This window comes from Phoenix dactylifera, unplaced genomic scaffold (assembly GCF_009389715.1).
Source record: "Phoenix dactylifera cultivar Barhee BC4 unplaced genomic scaffold, palm_55x_up_171113_PBpolish2nd_filt_p 000342F, whole genome shotgun sequence".
Classification (NCBI taxonomy): domain Eukaryota; kingdom Viridiplantae; phylum Streptophyta; class Magnoliopsida; order Arecales; family Arecaceae; genus Phoenix; species Phoenix dactylifera.
Window position 1 is genome coordinate 527,021 of NW_024067802.1, and position 20,587 is coordinate 547,607.

General features: G+C 38.7%; 1 pseudogene; it reads left to right on the forward strand.

The window, feature by feature from the left end:
* The first annotated feature begins 3,372 nt into the window (after positions 1–3,372).
* Positions 3,373–13,990, forward strand: LOC120105682 (annotated as a pseudogene).
* Positions 13,991–20,587: the final 6,597 nt, after the last annotated feature.

Below are 20,587 nucleotides of genomic sequence, written 5' to 3' on the forward strand. Positions count from 1 at the left end.
TCATCTTCTCCTACAGTTCTAATACTATGTCCAAGAGCATCTCTAAGTAAGCCTTTTATATCATCTTCTTCTACAAAATTTTGTTCCGTGTCACTGGTTCCAAAATTGAAGGTGTGTTCTAGATAGGAGGGTTGGTTACATGAAGGTGTGAACTCTCCATGAAGTACCCATTCAGTATAACCCTTTAGAAAACCATTCCACACCAAATGTTCTTCAATAATTTTTGGATCAAGAGCAGAACCATTTACACATTTTTGGCATGGATATAAAATCTTTTCATTCATATTAGATTTCTCAAAAGCAAACTTAATGAAATTCTGAACTCCATCCAAATATTTGGCACTGGATCTCAACTTATTTATCCAACTTTTGTCTATTCTATTAGAATACCGATTGAACTGTAATTTATATAAAAAAGATAAACAAAATTAGGATATGTAGAAGTACAAAACATATCGGCCAAACAATAAGATAAACAATATTCTTGCTGTTTTTGTTCATCTTATTTGATACTCTGGTCAATTTATATTCATCCTTGAAAGGCCTAACAGATGTTTTATTACTTTAAAAGCTGTCTCTTGTGGGAATAAATTCAGCTAAAATATGGAGTCCAACTTTAACTGATGGACACTCTACTGAATTCTAAAACATAACATTGATGGAAAGGAGGTACATCAGTGGGACCTCATATTATCCTTGACATATCTTGGCTTAAGAAAAATCTCCCTATTTTGCAGGCTTATCCTTGACATATCTTGGCTTATACCTAATGAATGGACATATGTCCCCTCAAAAGCACTGACATACCTCATATTACCACCCACTTTCGGACTTATCATGGATCAGAGACCAAAAAGTAATAAACCTTAAGTTTGAAGTTTATGGCTTCAGCATCTTGGTAATATTCATGAATTATTCTCAATTCTTGTACGTGTATAAAGATGAAGTACCATAGTTTTTTTTTTTTTCAACAAAGGTTTTCTACACTCATTCTAACTTGCTTAGACAAGTTTCATTTATTCCAGGTTGATACTCTCTCCAAAGAGTAAATTTACCTTGCTTAACAGACCCATAATACTAATTTATATTCACTGAAAACTGGTTTCTTCAATTAATATATCGAGATTGTTTTAGTTGTTATCAAATATAGATCTAGACATAACCATAAAAGATAAACCTGATTGTGTCATCAGCTTGGGTTGGCTATTGCACAATAAATACTTATTTTTCAAAAGCCAACTCATTGACCTGGTCCCACGCACCGTGCATGATGCATGTGTGCGTGGGTGTCATATATGTTTATGATTCAATTGACTTGTTTCATGGGAAGAGGTTGTATAACGTGATATGTATAAGTTCTTGTCATGCCCCGAGCCTGAGGCGCGGCAGACGCCGCACGCCCGCACGGCGGGCCGCACAGGCGTGCAAGGCAGCAGATTATATCAAAGCAATCACAGATGTTTAAAATTGACATAAATATTTAAGTTGCTCAAAAGCAGTCTTACAAAATTTCAAATAACATATGCTGACGTAAGTCAAATACTCTAATCAATCTAACTAAAGGATCAATAACTGAAGAAATCGTCGGAAAATCTAGCGCACTCCTCAATCCCGTGAGATCAAGCCTCTGGATCTGAAAAGTGGATAAAACAGAATAATGAGCTACACTAGCCCAGTAAGCAACAAAATACCCCAAAGTGGGGTCAGAGCATATCAGGTTAAAATACAGAATAATGACTGGAATAAATCATAAATAACATCATTTTACTGTTTTCAAAACTTATTATCATTTTTCCAAAAATATGATATCAGAATCTCAACATGATAGGCTACGGCCACGTAACCCAGTGGCATGGGTTGCACAAAGTGCCAAATCCACTATTTTTACCCACCGATGGCAGCCGGTGTCCAGAAACCACTATTCTAATCACCGGTGGCGCGGTGTCGAAACCGGTTCCTCATAAAAACAGATTTCATAAATTTTTCAGTTATAGTTTACGGATTTCAAAGCATAATTTTCAAATGAAATTTAACATGCCAGACCCATTTTACTAAATACAAAACATATTTCAGAATTTAATCTATTTATCAAATAATTTGGAAATCACACTCGAAGTATTAAGTTACTTACCTCTTCTCGCTTAATACCTACTTCAGGTAGGCGGATCAGGTTCACCTGTTAACATTTAATTAATTTCTTTGTAAATTTCAGAGCTAAGCAAAACCAAAAGTAATACTATTGGACATGGCCCAACAGGGCTTAGAATTAGCCCATAATGGGCATGGCCCGATAGGGCCCATATCGGACACGGCCCAATTGGCCCGCATAGATCCAGCCCAATAGGGCCCCCAAAGTTGGTCTCTAATGGATTATTTATGCATTGCAGGGGCTAATACTTAATTACAGGGTACTGTTTTATAATAAAACTTTAGTGGAGGGAGCAATCGAATACATTTGGGGACTCTTATGTAATAATCTTTCTTATAGGGATCAAACATAACATACAGAAGATCCTTTTATGAAATAACATACTGTCAAGGGCTTAACTGCAAAATTTCATTTATTGGCCAAATGGGTTCGGGTTTCGGGTTCGAGTTTCGGGTTCGAGTTGGGGTTCGGATTCGGATTCGGGTTCGGTTTAAAGCTGGGCCCAAGTTGGGCCCACCGTGAACTGGGCCCAAGTTGGGCCCACCATGAACTGGGCCCAATCTTGGCCCAGTTTGGCCCATAACGGGCCTTCTTCCTTCCCAATCTCCCTATGGACAGGGGAGATGGAAAAATAGGGGAGGAAGGGGGGGCCGGCCTAGGTGGCCGGACAGTGACCCGGCCGGCGGCTCGCGGGGGACACGGTCGTCGGTAGGGCGGTCGTGGCCGGCGGCAGAGTGCCACGGCGGCTCGGCCGTGGAGGGAGGATCCGAGGATGACCTCGGTTTGGGGCTTGAACAGGAAAAAAAACATGAAATACAGGGCAAGAGAAGGCTTACCGGTGGTCGACGGAGGCGGCGGGAGGAAGATCTCGGCCGCGGCTGCTCGATCCGGCGGTCAAGCGACGGCGGCATTCGAAACCGAGAGAATGGATCTCGGAACAGGAAATGGCCGCGAGGGGGATCCGGACGGCGCTCAGTCGGAAAGAGGACGCCGGTCACTCGGGAGGCAAGAACAAAGGAAGAAGAGGGAGGAGAGGGAGGAGAGGGAGAGGAGGAGACGGAGGAGAGGGAGGAGGGCTCGGGTGATCTCCGAAGGAGGAGGAACGGGGGTTTTATAGCCCCATTGTAACGGCTCTCCGCCGCGGGAATTGCGGCGGAGGCGAAATCAGCGGCCGTGCATGCGGCCGCGAGGTGGACACGGGACGACCGCGGTGCAGCCGCGGGATGCCCGCGGCATCTCTGCCCCCGAAGAAGATGGAGGGGATCGCGTTTGCGATCCCCTGCTACGCCCCTTCTGAAAGGGTTGTTGGGCTGAAGTCGGCTGGGGCTGCCGGCTTCAGCGCCCAGTATCTCACAGTTCTTCACCATGTTATGGGCCTGGCATGTATCCTGTATAATAAGAAATCATATGGCAGCAATTTGGAGTTTATTCATAACAAATGTCATTGAAATCTGATTCTTATTTGACATTGTTGTAGTAGGTCTTCAGTTATATCTGCTTTTCTCAATATTACATTATGCATTGACATGTGATCTGAATCGATTTGACAAGAGCAAAGGATGATAAATTGTCTTGTTCAATATGGTGACCCTATTTTGAAGTCAGATACAGGACTCCCTGGAACTCATGCTCACAGATTCCATAACCATGGCAATTACACATGTACACCCCACAAAATGAACATAGCAAGTACAAAATTCAGAATACCATCAGCATGGGCATCAATAGCTACAAATGGGTGTTAAGGACAAATAGAATTCAACAACATAGAGCCACCGTAACCCCTAAACATCAATCACAAATCTCACGAGAAAAACCTTGTCAGAGATCAAGCCAAACCATTAATCCATAAGAAATCTAGAGAACTCATCTCACAGAGAGAAAGCACGTGAAGATTATAGTACAAACCGTCAATCAGATAAAAAAAAAACATCACAGAAATGAACAAAAGTTCTACGGAAATTCACTTCACAAACCATCAAAGCAATCAGAATCCCTGCCAGACCTACTAAACCGAAGATAAAAATGAACAAAGATCACAAAAATGGAAGAGTTCACGATGAATTCGAACGAACCTTGCAGGGTCTCCCCTTGATCACTATATACTTGAATTCGCAGGTCGGTCGGTCGGTCGACGTAGGTCTCCGGACAGGAGGGATACCGCTCGATCGAGTCTTGAGGGGCTGCTCGGACGGTGCTGGAGAGGAGGGAGGAGGAGGAGATCCTCGGGCGGAGGCGAAGCTAGAGAATCAGTAAAAAAAGAAAAAATACCCACGAAGACATGAACAAGTGGAGGTGGAGAAGGAGGAGAACAAGCGAGAAGGAGGGAGCGGAGGGAGGAGGAGAAAAATATCTCGGGCAGAGGGGGTTGGGATCGGTCGGTCAGCGCTGGAGAGGAGAGAGGAGGAGAGGAGGTTGGAGTCAGACAACCGGCACCGGAGAGGAGGAAGCGGAAGGCTAGGGCAACGGCGGAGACGAGTAAGACAGAAGCTAGGGCAGTGCCGGAGACGAAAAATAAGGGCTCGATCGGGGTCGGCTGCTGGGTTAAGAGGTGTCCTCACCTTCGACGACGCTTATACGCGTCGTGCTAGATCGACGCTTATAACCGTCATTGTAGACCGACGCTCATAACCGTCGTTGTAGGTTGGGAAACAATGACGCGTAAAAGCATCGTCCTAGGTCCATTCACACGCTTTCCAGCATCGTTTTCTCTTGAGGACTATGACGACGCTTTTAAGCGTCGTTGATTCTTTTAAATTGCTGACGCTCATTAAAAGCGTCAGAAAAATTTGGCGCGGGAGACAAATTTGCCGATACTTTTTTCTAGCGTCGGTATTCAAGAGTCGGCTTTGCTTCTTTTTTTTGTAGTGCTTGTTTATTAAATAGGTCAGGTTCAGGTTTATGATTTTCTGACCTGTTTAATAAACAGGTCAGGTTCAGATTTATGATTTTCTGACCCGACCTGCATTTGACTCGACCCGATTGCCACCCCTACTTAGGCTGAAGCCATTATATATATATATACATACATACATACATACATACATACATACATACATACATACATACATACATACATATATAGTTTGGTAGGAGGGAGGGGTGGGGGGGAAGGGGCGCTTTTGAGTCTATTATGCATGACTCCTATAATGGCTTATCCCCTTCAATATATGTCTTAGAGCAAAGGATGCCCTCTAACACGTCTCATCAATATTGATTCCATAAAGTATCCAGCTTACGTCAATAAATATTAACCAGTTGCATTCACTGCTTACTAGGGTATTAGCCATTACCTACACACAAGTAAAATGGGGAAGAAAACTTTGGCCATATTCACTTGCTTCTAGTTGACTAGTTTCATGTATCTATATACAACTCGTTCTTACACATGGAATCAAATATTCATGCATATTATCTTCTAGTATTTCAAACTTTAGAGCAATTTCAAAATTTATTGGTACACCAAAAAGTGTTGTCGAATTCTAAGGTACAATATGAATTATCCACACCAAGCATATTTTGTTATTGCTTGTTTTTTGACATATGGACCGGACTAGTAGGTATACTTTTCTTTTTGTTGTTTTGGATATTTTGTATATGGACTTAGAGAGAGAGAGAGAGAGAGAGAGAGAGAGAGAGAGAGAGAGAGAGAGAGTAATAAACATTAAAAAGCAATGAAAATCTGATGCGGCTGCTGAGTTACCATATTTTTGATTTTTTTGTTTTAACAATGCATGTGCAAGTAGTGAGGGGTCTTTTAGATTCTGTTCCACTGCCCATGGGGTAGGTCGTGCAATTGCCTTAGATTCAAAGATGAGCTAAAGCACAGTAACTCTTACTTAAAAGACTAACAACTATAATACTGCATAATCTTTTTATGTTTTAATGTGTGCTCCTCTAGCAATCTCCACCTTCTTCTACTTTCGTACCCAATTAATCCTTCACAAGGAAGTCTTTTTTCTTTTTCTTTTTTTTAAAAAATCTTCTCTTCATTGTATACACACGCATATATACATATAGATGTATATATGCTCACTTTTTTCTTAATAAAAATGAGAATTATATATGTTCAATTACTAAGGTTATCTTTGGGATTGCCATTGGGAGTAGAATTTTTGGAACGTTCGGAAGTAGAGCTTTTAAGAAGTAAATCTTTTAGAAAATAGAGCTTCTACAAAATGTTGCTTGTTGTATAGTAACTACATTTCTAAAGTACTGCAGACCTTTAGCATGTATTTGGTAATCAAACTAAAAAAGTACTTTGGCATGAAAAAATAATAATAAAGGATATTGCATTGTCCTATACAATAGAGTATAATACAATGTAATATTATATATTATTATTTATTAAAATATTATTACATCGTATAGTATTATTTTAAAGTAGTATAATATCAAATAATATTGTGATATAATATAATATTATTATAATATAGAGTAACACAATATTATATACTGTAGCGTAATAATATAATATAATATAACTAATATTAGTTAATAATTATAATACAATATTTTGATATAAAGTATTACAATTGTTATTATTACATATTAAAATAGTATTACATAGTATAATATTATTATAATGTATAAAAATGATATTATTATATTTTAGTATAATGTTGTAATAGTATTATATCAATTTTGTTTTCATATTTGTATAATATAACATATTATTAATCTATAATTTATGTATTTTATTTTAATCTAAATGTTATAATAAATAATGCAATAATATAATAAAATGTATATATTATTAATTGGTAATATAATACAATATTTTTGTTTTAAAGAAAAAGGTAAAATACACAACATTTGATGTTGCATTGATTCCTAACTAGCATGTTAAAGCCTTCCGATATTAGATTTTACTCTTAAAATAATCTAATTTCACCATCAGCTAGTGAACTCTCATTTTTCACTTTGGTTTCAAAAATCCTATGCCATCCTCTTTATTGCAGTATATTTGTGTTGACTATCAAGTTACTACCAAATGTGGTCGTTGCTGTAATAGGTAGGGGTGCAAATAGGTCGGGTTGAACTGGGTCATGAGTGACCTTGACCCAGCCTGATTTCTTATTCGGGTCCTAATGTTGGACCTAGACTCATCCAAATAGAAGATTGGGTCGGGGCAGATCCACAGCTACAATTTTTGACCTAACGAGTCATCCGAGTCGGATTGAGTCCACATATAACCCGGTTTCAACCCAAAAAATTCGGATCCGATTCGGATCCGGGATGGACCATACTATAATTCATAATAAAGAGACATAGTTTACTACTTTCTGGTTGAACTTGTTATCTAAAATTTTTCTTTACCAAGATAAGCAAGTTTAAACATATATATTTTGGACTAACTAGTCCAAGCTAAACATCCCCAAATACATAAGAAAAAGTGGAGACCCTATTAACAAATGGAATTTTAGACATATTTTGAAGAATAACAATGTCGTATCATGATGAAATTTACATATTCAATTGGAAGCCTGCCACAACCATTATTTTTGAATTTAAATATGTCCCATAATTCAGGAAAAATGTCTTGGCTGTTGTTTGGATTGGAAAAAGTGGTTTTTCACATGGACCTTCGTAAGAGTCTCAGTTTATCGATCAACCAGATGCTCCACATCAGTCCTATCAGATTAATTATGCCTACTTAAAGTAAGTATTCTGACAACTCCAACAACATTAACCATCTAAAGAGACAATGGTTCACCAGCCGGTGCTAACAAACTGATAATATTGTCAGGTTAATACATGACTACGGCAAGTACAAACAATGATATAAATGCATACCAAGTGAACACTTAGAAGGATATCCAAAAGCGTCATGCATGACCAACTCTTATCCACAGAAATATACACCGACATTCTTGGAGATGTGAGACAATTCAAATTCTTTCTCGAATACCCGATGGTATGAGATCTGGGCACACTTCACTGCAGAAAGATTTCCAAGCACTAGTTTTTGATCATTCGACTTCACAATGACTGGCACATTTCAACTCCTTTGTCCTTCGTAGATTCCCCAAGTGATGCCTAGACAGAATCAAGAAGCACCTAAGTCAAAAGGCTTCTTTAATGCAAACGCATCACAGAAGCAGCAACACTAACAACCTAAGTCAGACAGATGCAAATACTTGATATCCCCAGGATCCCACTTGAAGCTTTCCCACTTGAGTTAAAGACAGATGATTCCGGCATATACACATAGGAGAAAAGATGATGCATACAACCTTAGGAAGATATAATAAAATCTGCACAATCTGACCTTGTATTTTCATTTTTCTGATTTGTTGACCGCATCTTAGAACGCAAAATGCCCTGCATGGGATTATTAACGGGAAAACATAAATGTTCATAACCACCACAACCATAAAACTTCCTCTTCTCTCCTTCCCATCGTAATAGCTTTCTTATTTCTCCGTTTTGTAAATAAATAAATGATCAGAAATTTGCCTTATATGATAAGGATGCTCACCTCATCAATTGTTGTTTGGTAAACCTTTCACTTTGATCTCTCATTGCAATTGGCAGCACATAAGGATGCTCACCTTAGCAACTGATGTTTGCAAACAAAATACATAATATCATTCACATCCCTTTCACTTTACCAAAGAAACAACTATCAAGTTACCGATTCACTTTCAAGTGCCTGATAAAAGAACTTTCAGCCAACTAGCTTTACACTATCAAGAACTTCTAAGATAAGGTTACAAAAGAAAATAGCTCTAGATCAAAATTTAAAACAACCTTTAACAAATGTAACTAATAAATCAGTCCCTAAATAAGCATATAACAATAAGGTCCATAGATGATCAAAATAATCATCAAGCATATATTACAAGTTTTCAAAGTTCCAAAATTCACACAGTTGCACCACAACGCGATCCGGACTTGATAGAAAATAGCTGCAAAAAAAATCCTTTTTCTCTTAGATAATAGATATATAGTTAGCTATGCATAAAAATTACAATATTCTTAACAATGTAAACATAAATAAAGATGATTGTTGCCAGCATAAGCTAATCATCAAAATTAATAATAGTAGTTATTTCGTAATCTTCAACCTTGTAGTTTGTAAGAGGAGGTGAGCCATCTACAAATAAAAAAATTATAAAATTAATAAATAAAAAGTTTTAAAACACTAGTACATGATAAAGTTTATAAATGTTTTAGAAATTGAACCTGCAAGATGGGACAAGATGTCTCAAAGCCAATCTTGTATACATATCAATGCCTCAACCGTATCCGGGGATAGGCTATTACGAAAATCATTCAAAACTTTGCTAGAAGTGCTGAAGGCAGACTCTGATGCAACGGTAAAAAGTGGAATTGGGAAGATATCACATACCATCCTAAACAATATTAGATATTTGATTCATTGAATCTCCAATACTCTATAATATCCAAATTTTGATCCCCTAATAAATGAACTTGCTCAAAAAAAGTACTTTGCAAGTCATTTTTATTAGTATTATTGACTTATATTTTAATGTAGGTATCTAAATTAGAGATCATAAAATACCTTCTCTTCCAAATAGGTCTCCAATGCTGACTTGGATGGTTGGGTAACTTCTTTCTTTTAGATAAATTCTACATAATCTTGCTTAAAAAGACTCTCATCTCCTCTACCTTGAGATGTAGACACCATCCTTCTCCACTTGAATATGAGAGATATTTGCGCCATATAAAATTAGATTTTTTTGCATGTATACCCTCAAAAATTTACAAAATTATATGAATATCCTTATAAAATTGCTATTTGCATATATACCCTCATAAAGTACTTATTTTGCATGTATATATACCCTATTTTTTCTTTTTTTTATATATAGGTACCCATACCATTTGACACCGTTAAAAAGTAAATAATTTAAATTTAAAATGACTAAAATATTCTTACATATAGATGCACAAAAAAAAAACTTTATAAGGATACATATACAAATAGCAACTTTGCAAGGGTATTCATGCAATTACGCATATTTAGAACGGCATACACTTAAAAAAATCCAAAAACAAATCTTCAAATTTTAGTAAAGATAATTTAGTTCTTCTTAATAAAAAAAGTTAGCAAAAAAAATTTTAATATTAGATTGAATTATTTTGTTTTTATGAAATTCTCATCTAAAAAAAACAACAACTCATATTTATAAATTACTAAAAAATATTTTACTAATCTAGACATCTATAATTAATTTAAATTTTATTTACTTTAATATTTTAAAAATAATAAAAAATATATAGATGTCATAGATTAAATAATGATAATTATATCAAATATTAAATAGAAAATAGTATTACCAAAATGATCACTTAATATTTCAACTTGACCGAGTCATGATCTTAAAAAAAAAAATTAATAATGTGGCTCAATCCTTTTTTGACTTGTCGATCTAACTGAATCATAAAAGATTTAACAAATTTCAGCTAAGTTTTAATTTTTTTAATAGATTTTTTGAATGCATATCCTTCTAAATATGGAAAATTGCATGAATACCCTCGTAAAGTTACTATTTACAATTATATCCTTATAACTTTTTTTGTATATCTACCCATAAGGATATTTTAGTCACTTTATTTTTATATTATTTATTTTTTAACGACATTAGATGGTACAAGTACATATGCAAAAAAGAAAAAAAAAAGAAGAATGTACATGCAAATAGTAATTTTATGAGGGTATTCGTGCAATTTTATATATTTAGAAAGGTATATATACAAAAAGCCTATAAAATTTTATAATCATCATCAAAATTTTGAAGAACATTATGCATGTTCTTGTTCTCAAATGAAGCACGATCACTATTACCATAGATTTTTTGAAAGTGATACTTAAGAAGCTTCATCTGATGTCTTGGATCAAGAATAACCCCTACGGCAAGAATGTGAGAGAATTTCTTCAAATACTTGTCAACTTTTTCTTGCATCTTTAAGGCTATCATCATCACAACTGCATTTGAACTCCTAGATTCTTGAATCAAGAGCATCTGTATTCTCCAAATTTCATAGAATACAAATTTCCAGTTGGATTTTATTTTTGAAAAAAATTTAGTTATATAATGGAAAACTTTTAAGAACTTACAAATAATGATTCTTTGAGACCAATCTTTCTCAGTTGGCGCATCTTCAAAATTAGGATTTCATGCCTCAAGTCACATAAACACATCCTTGAATTGTATAGCATCATCCAACATAAGATACATAGAATTCCAACGAGTAGGTACATCTATGCATATCCTTTTCTTACCATTCATTTTTAATTATTTCACAATTTACATAAACATTTTCAACCTTGCTTGAGATGATTTTATATATTTAACAGCCTCATGCACGAATCATATGAATAGCACCCTCTACTACTTTCAACCCATCCTTTATAATCAAATTAAGAATATGTGGACAACAATGCACATGAAAGAACTTACCATCCAAAAGTATATCTCTTTTAAATTATCTTTGAAATTCTATGGCTACAATTGTATTTGCTGACAAATTATCGGGGTGATTGAAACCAACCTTTTCTCAATATTCTAATATAAAATGCAGCTAGCTATAGAATCATTAAGGACTGAGCCTGTATGTGGTGAAGGAACCATCTTAAAATTGATAATATGTTTTTTAAGCTTCCAATCTTTAGTGATGTAATGTGCAGTGAGACACATATATCCTAATGTCTGATTTGATGTCCACATGTTTGATGTTAAGTTGATTCTTTCACAGTTTACCTCAAACAAATCATGAAGTCTTCTTTTCTCCTTTTTATATGCTTTAAAGCAATTAGAAGCCGATGTTGTCCTTGAAACAACATAAAATTCAGGTCTATGATTCTTAACAAATATCCAAAAAGCTGGATGTTCAATTGTTGTAAATGGCAACTGTTGTAAAATTACCATTCTTAAGAGGTCCTCACGGCTTCTTTCTTGTTCAAATGAATAGGGAGTCAACTCATTCATTGCAACACGATCTTTTGAAGTCATATTACCTATTAATTGTTTCTGCCTCTTATCAAGACTTTTTTTTTTGACCTACAATTCTTTGTATATTTATGAAGATGACTTGTCCCACTTTTAGGATCAATTGGGCAAAAATAAAATGACAAAAATTGCAATTAGCCTTGTCTTTTTAGTTTTCTACCTTACAATAAGATTCCATATCTCTGACCTTCTTTTGTTGCTTGCTTTGGTGCTATCTATATTAAAGGGCTCCATAAGAACTACTACAACCAAGTACACTTGAAACTTTAGTTGTGTTTTTATTACTACCCATCGTAGACATTAACTTATTTTGCACAAATTCAATAAAAAATTTAAGCATGAAATGCAACTAAATACGATGGAAACACAAAAAAAATGTTAACAAGTACACATCTTTATGACAAATCTGCATCCATTACTTAAAGTGCTTAATTAAATAATAACAAAACTAGTTTTAGTTCCACAGCCATAAGCTACCATATACCTTGCTTTACCAATGCAAGTTGCTTTGTATCTCAAAGGGAGCAGTTCTATGTAATAAGCAACTCAGAGTTCGGATCCTCTGCAGCATGTACTAAGTAGGATTTCAAAGTCAATAATATTAAGAAACATGATGACCTTCATACAAGGCATTGCAATGCATTGCCCTTCTTTCACGGGAGTCATGATATTGCATAGCCTCACTACAGGAAAAGGTAGATTTTCCGACGCTAGGGAAAAGCGTCGGGATAGTTTTGATCAGCGCCAAATTTTACCGACGCTTTTAAAAAGCGTTGGTACATCTTTAGAATTGACGACGCTTTTTAAGCGTCGCTGTAAGCTGGACCTACGACGACGCCTATAAGCGTCGTCGTAGGCCAAATCCTTTCCAACCCTCTCGATTGATGCCCTAGCTGCCTTAAAAAGTCAAGTTTGCTCTCCTCTCCTCTCATTCAAAAGGGTCCCTGAGCTCCGATTGCCTCTCCATCTCGCTTCCCGAGCTCTGATCGGCGTCCCCGAGCTCCGATCGCCTCCCCATCTCGCTTCCCGAGCTCCGATCATCATCCCTGAGCACCCATGTCAGCGATCTGTGAGCCCGAGTCCCACGACCCGGCCGGTCGGAACTGCCGGATTGCCCGAGCCGCATCGACCATGGCCCGCACCGTCCGCCGCAACCCATCTTGAGATCCCACGCTGCTGCCCCTGCTCCGCCGCCGACCTCGCCTCCCTGGCCCGCGACAACCTCCACTACCACCAAGCTCAACATCAAGGAGGACGGCGTGGGGCACCTCCTCCGCCTCGTCAAGGAGGGCCGGGCCGACGATTAGGAGAACGCTGCCCGCACCCTCGGCCTTCTCGGCCGCGACCCGGAGGGCGTCCACAGCCTGCTTCACGCCGGCGTCTGCTCCGCCCTCACCAAGCTCCTCAAGAAGGGGAGGCCGATGAGCGCCCAGGCGGCCGCCGCCTGGGCCGCGCCGAGCTTGCCGCCAACCACCCCGCTCGTCCGGACCTCTTCGCCCAGAACAACGTCATCCGCCTCCTTGTCGGCCGCCTCGCCTTCGAGACCGTTCAGGAGCGCAGCAGGTACTCCATCATCCCCTCCTCCAAGGCCATGTCCATCCAGTTCCGCATCTGGTACCACAACGCTACCCTCCACACGGCCTCTCTCGACGCCCGATCTTACTCAGCCAAGATCTCCAATCCGGCACCGGCTCCGGTTCATCACCAGATGGCAGCCGTTCATTCCCCAAATCCGGCGCCGCTGCAGCAGCAGGTTCCGGTCCGAACCGAAGCCTCCCCTGCCTCCACCTTCGATCCGCCACCGCCAACCCAACAGAAGAACGACACCGGCACCGGGGCCGAAATCCTCCGAGATCCAGAGGTAGCGGGAAATCCCCCTTCGCCGTCCCCACCGCTACTCCAAGCCCACCTCCAGTTTTGCCAACAGCAGGGTTTCCAGATTTGGATGCCTGCTGTTCCTCTCTTGAAAGAGCCTTTTTCCACAAATATCTTTTTTCCCCAAGTTCTCACATTCCATAAACCTCAAGTTACATGCGAACCAGTCTCGGCACACCCAGTGCCAGGACTAGTTCAAATGCTATCTAAATTTACTTAGAGTCGCTATTGTTCACATATATAATATATTTGCATGTGCTTACGTAACATAATTTTCCTCAAGTTATATTTGACTTAGGATTGACTTTGGTGCAGGAGACTGAGCAAAGGTGTGGAATATTTGGTTGAAGCCTCGGCAGCAGAGGCTGAGGCAATTAGTGCTACTCTGTTTTTTTTTTTAAAAAAAACAGGTGGCTAACGCCGACGCTTATAAGCGTCGGCTTTGAGTCCTTTAGCGACGCTTTTAAGCATCGCTAAAAAGCGTCGTTCAAAACCGACTTTTAGCGACGCTTATAAGGGTCGGCTTTCAGTCTTTTAGCGTCGCTTTTATTAATGTCGGGAAAGCCATATTTTTGCCGACGCTTTCTCTTAGTGTCGGCAAAAATCGGACCCACGCCCACCTGCCTGACGTCTGACCCATGCTTTGGGGTGCGTGGGCTGGAAATTCGCCGACGTTTAAAAGCATCGGTAGAGACCAAAAAAACCGCCGGGAGATATCCTTTCTTTTGTAGTGCCTCACAAGTTCATTTGGAACTCAGAATAGATGCATGGGCCAAAAAGAAATCTGAAATGCTAAATAACACCTAAATCACATAACAGCAGCTCATCTGTCAAATTTTTGGACAAAATGAAATCTGCTGAAGTATAACAAAAGGCGAAGGATACAAACACAGCTAAGAAGATCACATTTAACTTAGCCATTTACTAAATTAATGGAGGGATCCTCCATATTGTAATTCAATAGAAACAGACAATTAGATGGATCAAACAACAACATACTGTCTTCTAACAGAAGACACACAACAGGACTCAACTGGGAGCTTCATATTTTGTAATAATTGAAAATTAGAAAACAGCAACCCTAAAGCACAGGAAATGTAACAAGAATGTATGTGCACTATAGCACACTTCCATATATCTTCAAGGGGTCTCTGGGCATCCAGGAATGACATACACCTAGAGCACAAAAGTAACTGGTTCCTGTATTTTTAACTAAGATATCAAAAAGCATCCATGTTTTGTGTATTACTTAGCATATATTTCAAAATAAACTAATCTAGATATCATGCAACAATAAATAACCTTGAAATTCATAGATATATATGGCCAATAGATCATGATGGAGGGGAGGTAGGGCAAGATACAGTTCTAGGATTTCGAAGGAGGGTATACCTCGAGAGTCGGGATGAGCACGTCGAAGTCACCGGACACCGCTGAAGAGATCGATTCGCTGCCGGACCTAAGGTGGAGATCAATCGCGATGCCAGATTGCGGCTAGGGTTTGGGAGGAATTGGCACGATCACTATCACGGACGGCCGATGGCCGATGGCTGATGCTCTAGGAGGAGTATTCACGGTCGCAATGGCCGATGGGAGAGAGAGCTTTAATGGGAGAGAGAGAGAGATGGCCTAGGGGGAAGAATGGGGGATTTCAATCTTCAGATTTACGATTTTGGAGGGAGAACGAACGGATCTCGATCACGAAGATGGGTCGAGAGTCGTGACTTTTACCCCTGCTACTTATGAGCCTAACGGGTTTTTTGAGTTCGGGTCGGGTCGGGTCGGTTCATAGGATTAAAAATCCAAAGTCTCTCCCCCAAACAATCAAATGGATCAGGTCAAATCGGGTCTGAATTTAGTAAATCCAGGCCTAACCTGAAAAGTGAAATGAGTCCAATCTTAGAACTCGACCTGATCCCACGGGTTCTTTAATAGGTCGGGTCGGATCTGGTTAAGGGTCAACCTAATGCATTTGCAGCCTTAGCAATAGGCATTTTGGCAGGAGGACTCAAGAAGAGGCATTAGAAGTGTTGGAAGGATAGGATCTTTACAATATCGATGGGACCCTATCATGGGGGGACATGTATAATTCAAAGTAGAAATATTATCTAACAATGGTCGAACCTATTCTATTCAGCAAAAATGTGAAATCTAATATGCTCGGTGCATCTCAAAGGAAACTTCCTCTAAGTGTTCGATTTTGTTTAGTATGAGTTGTTATAGTTGCAATATGTGATGGACTTGCTAGCTAATGTGGAGCCAAATGCAAATTGGATGTCAAGTATCAAATATCGGGATATATGTATGAAGAAGCCTATTATGTATATTGTCAAAAAATGAACATAAAAATGACAAATACAGAATTACACAATTATATTAATCCCACTAAACTTTGTCATGGTGGTTGTCCCAGCCACAAAAGGTAATATTCTTTTTGTTTACATAAGACTAACAGACAAAGTTCTAGTAAATAGTGGCCGAGGCCGAAGTGACTATCCATAGCTCGCATGTTAGTTAACTGTGAGAGGACGAGAGTTAGGGTTTCAACAATGCTCTCCTCCTCCCTTGTTCATGCATTATTTTCAAAGAGGTGCATATAATGAAAGGCTTTTCTCATGAGTATTTAGGTTTTTTTGCTAACCGTGAGTATTTTGGTATGAAAGTAAAATTTCATTAAAATCAAAATAGCTTTCTAATATATATTAGAATGTAGTTTTGGAAAGAAGATATGAAATAGAGCTTTTTTTTTTATAGATATCTTTTCATTTTTTCACAAAAATAAATTATTTTTTAAATTTTTTACCAAACGATACTATGCCATCCAAATATATTTTTAGAGGGCTAGAAGATCCTCCGAAAGCTTTGTTAAATGGGGCCGGAGGTGAATGTGCTTGTCAAAGTAGGTAGAAATAAAGTAGAAAAAAAAAACAGTAAATGCGCAGCTATTTATTTAGAGAACTCAGAAAAAGGTTCAAAGAAAAATAAATGCAAATGCAATTACCAACCTTCTTCCCACATTTTTAATAGGTCAAATTAAGCAGACCTTTGACGTGACCATGACCTGCTTGGTTAATTAATCTGGAATAGTTCAATCCTACATCTCGGTCCACGTTTTACCGGTCCGCTTTGAAGGAGCCCGGTCCGTCATCAACCCTCGGGAAGGTGCCACTCTCTCGAACTCACGGAAGTCACGGCGCTGCTCCGACCTTTAAGAAGTCCCGGCGATGAAACCAAAAAACTACACGCATTAAGTCATAACCGCGTACGTAGATTAGATGGTCCAAGTGCCATCGTGAATCCCGGCCCCTTACCACTAAGCCGTTTACGGGGTCCAGTCGCCATTTGGACTTCAAACTTTTGAACCCATTTAAACCTACGCAAGGTTAACCTCGTCAACCGGTAAAAGATGGAAAAGTTTCTAGCTATATAAAGAGCTGCATGCATTTCTCCTCCTTTGTCCCTATCTATTCCGCCATCAAACATCCGCAATATCAATTCCACAAACAAGCAACTCAGAGTCTAGTTCTTGTAGAGATGGGTCTTTGCTCTAGAGAACTGTTGTTTCTTGTTCTGGTGATCTCATGCTTGAATCCACTTTTAGCATCCGCGAGGCCTTTGGAAGGAGAGTGGGGTGTGGAGGACGGTGGGGTCATTCTGGAGGTGCTGAGAGGTCCGGTGACACCTTCGGGGCCTTCGGGCTGCACCCACAACCCAGGAACCATGGTGGTCCTTGTCCCACTCGTTGACGTGTCTGCCAATGGGCTCTTTCTGCTTGCATGAGAACTCGCATGATATCTCTGCACCCTTTAGATGGTTTCCTTACAAATAATGGAAGATCGACAATAAGAGCTAGTGCTACTCTAACACTTTTTTTTTTCATTTCCTTTTTAAAATACTTGGCAAGTTAACATTCCCAAGATACACTGTATGCAACACACAATTAAAAGATGTGTAAAATATGTTTCTTGACAAATAAAAAGGTGGGTGAATATGATCTAAAATTTCTCTCTCTCTCTCTCTCTCTCTCTCTCTCTCTCTCTCTCTCTCTCTCTATGTTTCTCTCTCTCACACACATATGCAGGTCTCGCAAAAAATCTGCTAGAAGAGTCCTAAATTTCATTAGGATGTATTAATCTATACTTGGCAACAAGGGAAAATCTGCATGGGACCCATGCTTACAACTTTAGTTGCAGAGAATCTGCTACCCTTATCCAAATTTCCAACTTAGATCGTACAGCAGTTGATGTAACATAAAATAAAGTTTCGACGTTGTTTTCTGATCTCTTACTTTAAGTGTACAATGTGTATTGAGCTTTTAATTAATATGTCAGTTAAATGTAGAAAGAAGGTGAAGGTTAGCATTTGTTGTGCTACAAGAACGTTGGTTTGCCTCATATGGCCCAAATAATGTATAAATGGACTGAAGTTTGGCACCAAATCGTTGGCAGAAGTTCTCTCCAATTACTACAGTATTTGCTTCAATGTATTATTAGCCTAGGCAGCATCAAAATTGTCATGTTGATATTCTAATGGTGAATGAGATTCATGGTAATGCATATTCCAGTAATACTTCATATTTAAAATCTCCTAGACATTTAATCCCACTAGAGCTTTTTTATGTACATGTCATGATCTTCTAAAATTAAAGTTTTTAAAATTATAAGGGTCAACAAATGCAGTCAGGTGATACCTTTGGGGCCTTCAGGATGCACCCACAACCTAAGAAATCATAGTGGTTTTTGTCCCCCTCATTGGACGTATCTGCCAAGGGGATCTTCCTGATTACATTGAACTCGCCATAGTTAAGCACGCCTTGAATTGCTTCTAATAAACAATACTTGGCTAAGTATAAAAAATTTACCTTGTAATAAACAATACTTGGTTAAGTATAAAAAATTTACCATCTAATAAACAGTACCAGTTTGTATGCTAACCCCCATGGCAGCCAAAAGCTAGAAAAAAAATGACTTTTGCCCTTAGGTGAAAAAATAAAAAATATAAGTGTTATAACGCAGGAAAATACTAACAGAAAGCAAACTCAGACATCCATGAGATCACAAAGAACTCTGTCAAAAGAAAAGGAAAGAAGATGATTAGAGATTTCGGATTGTGACTATAAAAAATCACCAAAGATACGTAATGAGCTTTACAATAATAGTTGAATCACAGGGCAGTCAAGACTAACACTTCTATTATTTCATAATAGAACTAGAGAAATATGAAATGGAACATTAGATTGTTTGGTCCACTCTCTCTTCATGAATCAAGGCAACTAGAAATGATGCAGGATCTTTTGTCCATTCCCAGGCCCTCAAGTTTAAATGTTCCGGTATGGAAACTCATGAAAATGATATCTTCACTATTGACTCATGCTGCAGAGTCCTTAATAATGGATGTATGGTATGCCCTTAGAATAAAATAGTTTGGAAGCTAGCTAGTTGTGTCATGCCCCGAGCCCGAGGCGCGGCAGACGCCGCATGCCCGCACGGCGGGCCGCACGGGCGCGCCAAGGCAGCAGATCAAAACAAAGCAGATACAGGTTTTCAAAGATAACATAATTATTTAAATTGTTCAAAAGCGGTCTTACAAAATTCCAGAATAACATATACCAACATAATTCAAATATCCAAACTAAACTAACTAAAATGCCAATAACTGAAGAATCATCGGAAACTCTAACACACTCCCCAATCCCGTGCAATCAAGCCTCTGGATCTGAAAAATGGAGAAAACAGAAATAATGAGCTACACTAGCCCAGTAAGCAACAAAATACCCCAGAGTGGGGTCAGAGCATATCAGATCAAAAATACAGGACAATGTTTGAAACATATCACAAATAATATCATTTTTATTTTTTATAAAACTCTGATATCATAATCTCACAACAGATAGGCTACGGCCACGTAACCCCAGTGGCATGGGTTGCACAGAGTGCCGGAAACCACTATTGTTAGTCACCGGTGGAAACGGTGTCCAGAAACCACTATTCTAATCACCGGTGGCGCGGTGTCGAAACCGGTTCCTCACAGATTACAAGTCGACAGGTCCAACGTATAATTTCCATTGGCGGGCCAGAACAGAACAGAACAGTCATAGCCATGCTGAGAATGCATATATATAAAAAGTTTTCATAAACTGTGCAGTCATATTTCACGGATTTCAGAGCATATAACATGATTTTCAAATAAAATTTAAACATGCCTGACCCATTTTTATAGAATACAAAACATTTATCAGAATTTAATCTATTTATCAAGTAATTTGAAAATTACACTTGAAGTATTAAGTCACTTACCTCTTCTCACTTAATTCCTACTTCAGGTAGGCGGATCAGGTTCACCTGTTAACATTTAATTAATTTCTTTGTTAATTTCAGAGCTAAGCAAAAATCAAAAATAATACTATTGGGTTTCGGTTCGGGTTCGGGTTCGAAACGGATTTTCAGGTTGGACTGGGTTTCAGATTTGGATTGGGCCCACAAAAGGGTACGACCCAAATAGGGCCCAAAACTAGGTTGAACTGGGCCCAAATTGGGCCCACAAAAGATTATGGCCCATCTGGGCCCAACACTATTGAACTGGG